Here is a 6,383-nt window from a genome sequence, read left to right as displayed (position 1 = left end):
AGTGTACAATGTCGTGCAAAAATAGCACAACTAGCCAATCTACAGTCTATAACTAACAAACAAACCACTACAAGCTCAGGTTCAACTTAATGTCACAACCAACTAACCACTTAAACCCTATACTTAGTTGACTGGATTCTCAAGGGCTCTATTACTACGGTATACTAGGACACCTCCTGTTTTTACTCTACACTAAACATCTTTTCTGAAAATAGCCGATATGCAACGTTGTGAGCTCGTAGATGGTCTATTTTCGCTGAATGTTAGCCTCAGAAAGGGGATGCTATAGCGTTCAAGTGGCTGATAGTCAGAGCTGCGTTGTGGGATGGTTGCATCACACACCTCGTTAGTAGTCCAGTGGTTCCCAAACTAGCTCGAGATTCAAATGATAAATCTGCTGTCTCCCCGTGACCCAAAGTGAAAATAGACAATCTATAATCTTTTGAATTTAACTTGTCGGAATTGTAGGAAACAAATTAAAAAAGGGATATTTACTCGTAATAAAAAAATAAAAATAAATAAATAACAAAAACGTGTCCACGACCGACAAATGGGTCCCGACCCAGTGTTTGGGAAACAGTGCTGTAAACCCCCTGAAGGGCTAAGGAGTTCAGGGTTCAGAGGTCATCCAGTGGATACTTGGAACTCTTGCACATGTTGTGGACAACATGTGACCCCACCCACTCCCCCACAACACATGCACACACAAGCACGCATGCGCGCGTCATGAAGAAGAGATGGAATATTTTCATTATTTTGTGTGGGACACTCTCTGTCCCACACAAAAAAGGCAAACATCCAAATGACTAGGTACTGTAGGTACTACTGTAGGTACTGCAAAAAAGAATTGTAATGCCTTTTTAAAAAATGCATCACATTACAGTGTTTATCTAGGCACATGAGCACAAACAATGGCTTAAAAACTGCTTTTGCTGCCCGAGTTGTTCACTCAAAAAGCATTGCTTGAGTAGTAGTCTGCATGTTTTAAGCCGTTTTTCTGTTCATGTGCCTAGATAAGCGCTGTAATAGGATGTGTTTATTTTTTAAGCAATTAAAATCCTTTTTGGATTGTACAGTCACTCTCTCCCTCCTCATCTGTTTTGCCTTTCATTTCTATCATATGCATCATTCTTTTATTGGACTGAGTTGTAGTGTACGGATTAAAGAAAAACTAAATCGCACGACTGAAAAATGTAGTCCTAATGTGCGATTTGTGGAACAGTCTGAAAGGATCCCCCCATACTAGCGCTGTTTCCTAACATAATATGTAAAATTATGATGTTTTAAGTAATATTGTTCCTGCTGTTCTACATACTGCCAACCAGTTGAATAAATCACAGATTGAGGCTTTAACATTTGCTTTTATGAAATATCCCAGACCATTAGGATTTTATAGAAGATGCTTCTGCACATATTGATAGTTTGACCACTTCAAATGCTCTAATCTTCTATAGCTTCTATAGCTCTAAAGCTCTCAATGCGTCTGCGAAGCATTGAGAGCTTATAGATAAGCTACTTTTGCTGCGGAACATGCTTCCATAGAAGACATGTTGACTTCTATGGAATCCAAATGACTGAAATTCCAGCCATGCTTCCGCTCATACGGAAAGCTCTGTTGATGATCAAGCCATAAAGCGGATGTGAAGCCTCCTCCCCAGTCCGTTTCGTCTTTACAGTCGTGCAAATGTATCCTAGTTTAAATCAAAATCATCTAAGCACATATAGCTTGCTGCTTAGCAGAAATGGAAATTAAAAAATTAAATGTAAAGATATTTTAAAATATATTTTCGTGAACGGAAATGACGAACAGATGCCAGCTTCCTGCCTCGGATTTCGGGAGGTGTAGTTCCAGACTCCATATAGAGCATTCGGAGATTGTGTAATAGTTGTCTGGCTACACGAGACTACTCATGCATTGGACTGAGTTGTAGTTGTAGTGAGGTGCTCATGTGCTGGTATGCCAGTAGATCAACACATCACACACATGAGGTATTTACTGGCTCAATGTCAAGAGCAGAGCAGCCACACACATACTGGACTATTTTGGACTGATGCCAAAGTTTTTGACAATATTTGAAAAGATGAAAGGAAATTGATATATTGTCACAATACTTACATATCATCACAACATCAATATTGAGGTATTTGGCCAAAAATATAGTGATATTTGATTTTATCGCCCAGCCCTAGTGTGTGTTTGTGCGTGCGCGTGTGTAATGTATGTGAGAGAAAGACAGAATGTGTGTGTGTGTGTGTGCGCGTGCGTGCGTGCGTGCGTGCGTTGTATGGTATAGGTCAAAATCAGGTCAGCATGTTTTAGCTGACAGGTGCAGAATAAGGGATTCCTCAGTCCAGATAAAGGTACTACATCGTTGCTATCGGGGAGAAACCTTGTATCTCCATGTTTCACCGTGTGTTCATTAATTTATGACCTTCTTCGTCACACAAAAAGCAGCGTAAATAGCCGATCTTCAAGCTCACAATGTGTTGCATTGCGACGGATTGTAGATCTGCTATTTTCATTATTTTTTACACTTTGAAAGTGACGTGGTTAAGTGTGTCTATGGGTTTTATAAATATTGAACAAATGAAAAGTATTAACAAGAGCTTGTTACTAAATAATAATTACATTGGATCCATTGGATCGCCATTTCCTGAAAAGTAACAGCTTTGGACATACAAGGTTTCCACCTGACAGCGTCGATGTCCTGGATGTCACAGGCAGCCCCAGTGCACATGTCTGCCTGCTTCCTCCATCATGACATGACTTGTTTTGTCTCCCGTCTTTTGAGACCCAATCTGCAGAGACCACTTTGCCTTACAGTTCCTCTGTATGTATATAAGTGTGTGTGTGTGTGTGTGTGTGTGTGTGTGTGTGTGTGTGTGTGTGTGTGTGTGTGTGTGTGTGTGTGTGTGTGTGTGTGTGTGTGTGTGTGTGTGTGTGTGGCAATATGATTATGCGTTGATTCTGCTCCATTAACTCCATTATTTGTGTACTTGTCGATCGGCTATTTTCAGCGAAAGCTTTCCCCACAATAACAGAAAACAGAAAAGACACTAGTATAGAGGCCTGAGGGGCTCCGGTCAACCATATATGATTTAAGTGGTTAAACAAATACTTTAGTAATGCCTACACAACAACTACGAATAATAATAATAATGGATAACTATTTTTATGCCACTTTGAAACAAAGCCCTTCACGGGCAACAAAAAACGTATAACCCTGTATAAAAGTAACATGGATTAATGTGTACTAATGTGTAAGACAGTTAAGCTTTACTAGAAATCCCCCTGCTGAGCTATTTACGTTGGATCCCTTCCAAAAGGAAGAGGACATGAAACTGCTGTGTTTTTATCTTTAGTGGTCAGAGGGTTCACAGTTAGAGACAGGACAGGCCCACGGGCAGCACTTAATGTGTAGCTACTGTAACTCCTGGCAGTCCAGTTGAGTTTAATTATTTGCACAAAACCAGGAATATGTTTGTCAGCTGCCTTAAAGCGGCACTTAATATGTAACTTTGTTTTCATGAATAAAATGTAATTTTCCAATCTGGTAGAGTTAATACAATATAACTTATACCATTGGGGTGGTTATATTTGGTCTCCCTGCTCTTCTATAGAGACATTTAGATCGTGTCAAAGGTCATGCCTCACCTAGACACAGGATCTGACACAAATTCTTACCTGATGGCCAAGATTCAATTTATCCCCCGTGACACGTTGTGAGCTTATAGATCTGCAATTTTCACCAAATGTTCAACCTATTTTCGCAGAATGTTCACTTATTAATTATCACAACGCGTGGCGTGGCGAAGCATTGTGAGCTTGTGGTTCGCCTATTTTTGGTGAAGAGATATGGTGTAGACGGGAAAAAGTGGTCAAAGTACAGTTCTCAAGAACAGTTCTCTAAGACTACAGAGGTTTAAGTGGTTTAAAGACATATGCATTTGTACGTTAACAAAACCGGGAAAGCATCCGAGTAATTTTTTATTTTTGCATTGACTATTCAAAAATAGCAGATACAAGCTTGACCTTGTACATTTTTTCTTTTTTGAAATCTTGAAAGTATGAGAACTACTGATTTAGAAGGCATTTGTAGAATCGGCCTCGTGTCTTAATGGGTTAACGACGTGTTTCCAGAGGTGTGTGTCCACCTGCTTCAGTCAGTCAGTCAGTCAGTCAGTCTGTCAGTAGCGTGGTGTTGTAAGAGGAGCTGGTTGACTGGCTGAGAGCAACAACATGGAATACTGCTCTGCTGCACGTGGTCTGCACATATATATCACACACTGTTTGTCTCCTCCCACTGCGCACCTGCAAGTGCAAACCTGGCTTTATGTTTAAGCTGTGGTGTAAAGTAACTAAGTAGCCTACTGCTTTTACTTAAGTATATTAAAACAATCGGAGTACTTCTTCCACCACTATGTTTAAGTAAAGTAGTAGTGGCCGGGTGTGAAGTGATCAAAATGTTCAGATTTCATATCAGCACTGAGCAACCTAGAATATAATCAATAATTATAATGTGATAATGAATAACAATGAAAGAAAGAAAGAAAGAATTGCTTTGTCATCAGATGTAAAGTCAGCAGAGATTGACATTCATTGATTGGCCTGTGTGTGCCAGGAGAGATTAACAGCGTAATTAAGAGATGAGTCATTGGGAAGGAAGGCACCCCTGTTTTACTTTATGCAACTCTAACTCCGAAAGTGAGTTTGGGTAATTTGAACCCCCCTAGTGGGACATTACGGAGCCCCGGAGTTGTGGCCTAGAAATACTATATCTTGTGGCCTCAAATTAGTATCTTGTTCCCTCGAATTAGTATATTGTTCTCCTCGAATTATAGTAATTTGAGGGAACGAGATACTAAATCGAGGCCACAAGATAGTATTTTGAGGCCACAAGTTATTATTCTTTTCTGTCAATGGCCACTCCAGGGCTCCGTAGAAATAATATTTGATCAATTACAAAAGTTTTGGCATATGGCAAAACAACTGCACCTTGTACTGTAGTTTGTCTGTACTGTTCCCCTTTTTTACAGATACAAATGGGGGAGAAAACAAACTAAGACTTTAAAAGTAAAAACTTTTGTTTGAAGTGGCACGTTTATGAGAAGCTACAGTACAGTGGGGAATCCCATAGTCGGGATGGCTGGTCATTCAAGCAGTGATTTGGTTGGTTGTTGTCATGGACACAAAACCATCCGTGTGAAGCCTTGGATTTTGATACTGCAATGGTTCTCAACCTGTAGGCCGGGATCCCCAGGGGGATCCCCACATGATTTTTTTTTTTGGGGGGGGGGGTCCCCAGAAAGTGACACAATGTAGGCCTAAGGACTTTTAAGGCCTTTTAATATCTAAAAAAAACGATACTATAAAAACTGGTCAAACATTGTCCAAATTGTCAAATAATATCAGAAAGTAATAAATGTAATAAACCGTGTTACCCCCGTGATTAAAATCGTAGATGTATTTAATAGTCAGATTTTTACTTTCGTGTCAGTCTTGGCTAGCAGCACCCCCAGTAAACTTTCACCAGTAAAGCCCGTACTTCTCCGTACATATACAAAATATATAAGTCGGTTGCCGCAAATGTTAATTCACGATTCGGAGTTTTTGTGCAATGTATTAGTCCGTATTCTTCAATAGATATGTGTTTTAATCCCGTCTGTGGCCGAACTATATTTCCCCCCCTTCGTTTACTTCCTGTTTACTTTGAGTGTATTGCCGGCTTTCACCAGATGCGCCCCGTAATTACCGCCCATCGAGAGAATCCGACACAGACGGGATTAAAACACATATCTATTGAAAAATACGGACTAATACAGCGCACAAACGCCGAATCGTGAGTTAACATTTTTATATATATTTTTTGTACATGTACGGAGAAATACAGGCTTTACTGGTAAAGGTGCAGAACGCACTGGGTCATCCATAGTCTTAAAATAATCATATTTGAACTGGGGACCCCCCAAAATAATCATATATGAATTGGGTACCCCTCAACATAATCATATTTGAACTATATTTGAACTGGGTGCCCCCCAAAATAATCATATTTGGACTGGGTACCCCCCAAAATAATCATATTTGAACTGCAGGGCACACCCCACAAAATAATGAGACCCAGGAGACATATTCAGGCTGAGAAACTTTGCTACTGTAAAGTCACATTACAGATTGGCCAAAAAAATAAAACGTTAAAACGTTAAAATAAGTGCCGGATTGCAGCTTTAAAGTTGTTTTTTTGGAAATCACTTTGATACTGTACAGTATACTACAGTGTACAATAACACGCTTGCCTTGCCTATAAACTAGCCAATCACAGCTGTCAGCGTCCCTCCGGCCTATGGGATCTCCAGTCTTCCCAGTAGTGTGGATCCAGGAA

The sequence above is a fragment of the Gymnoscopelus braueri genome (genome assembly GCF_963280865.1).
Source record: "Gymnoscopelus braueri genome assembly, chromosome: 14".
Lineage (NCBI taxonomy): Eukaryota > Metazoa > Chordata > Actinopteri > Myctophiformes > Myctophidae > Gymnoscopelus > Gymnoscopelus braueri.
Note: the sequence above shows the minus strand (reverse complement) of the source record.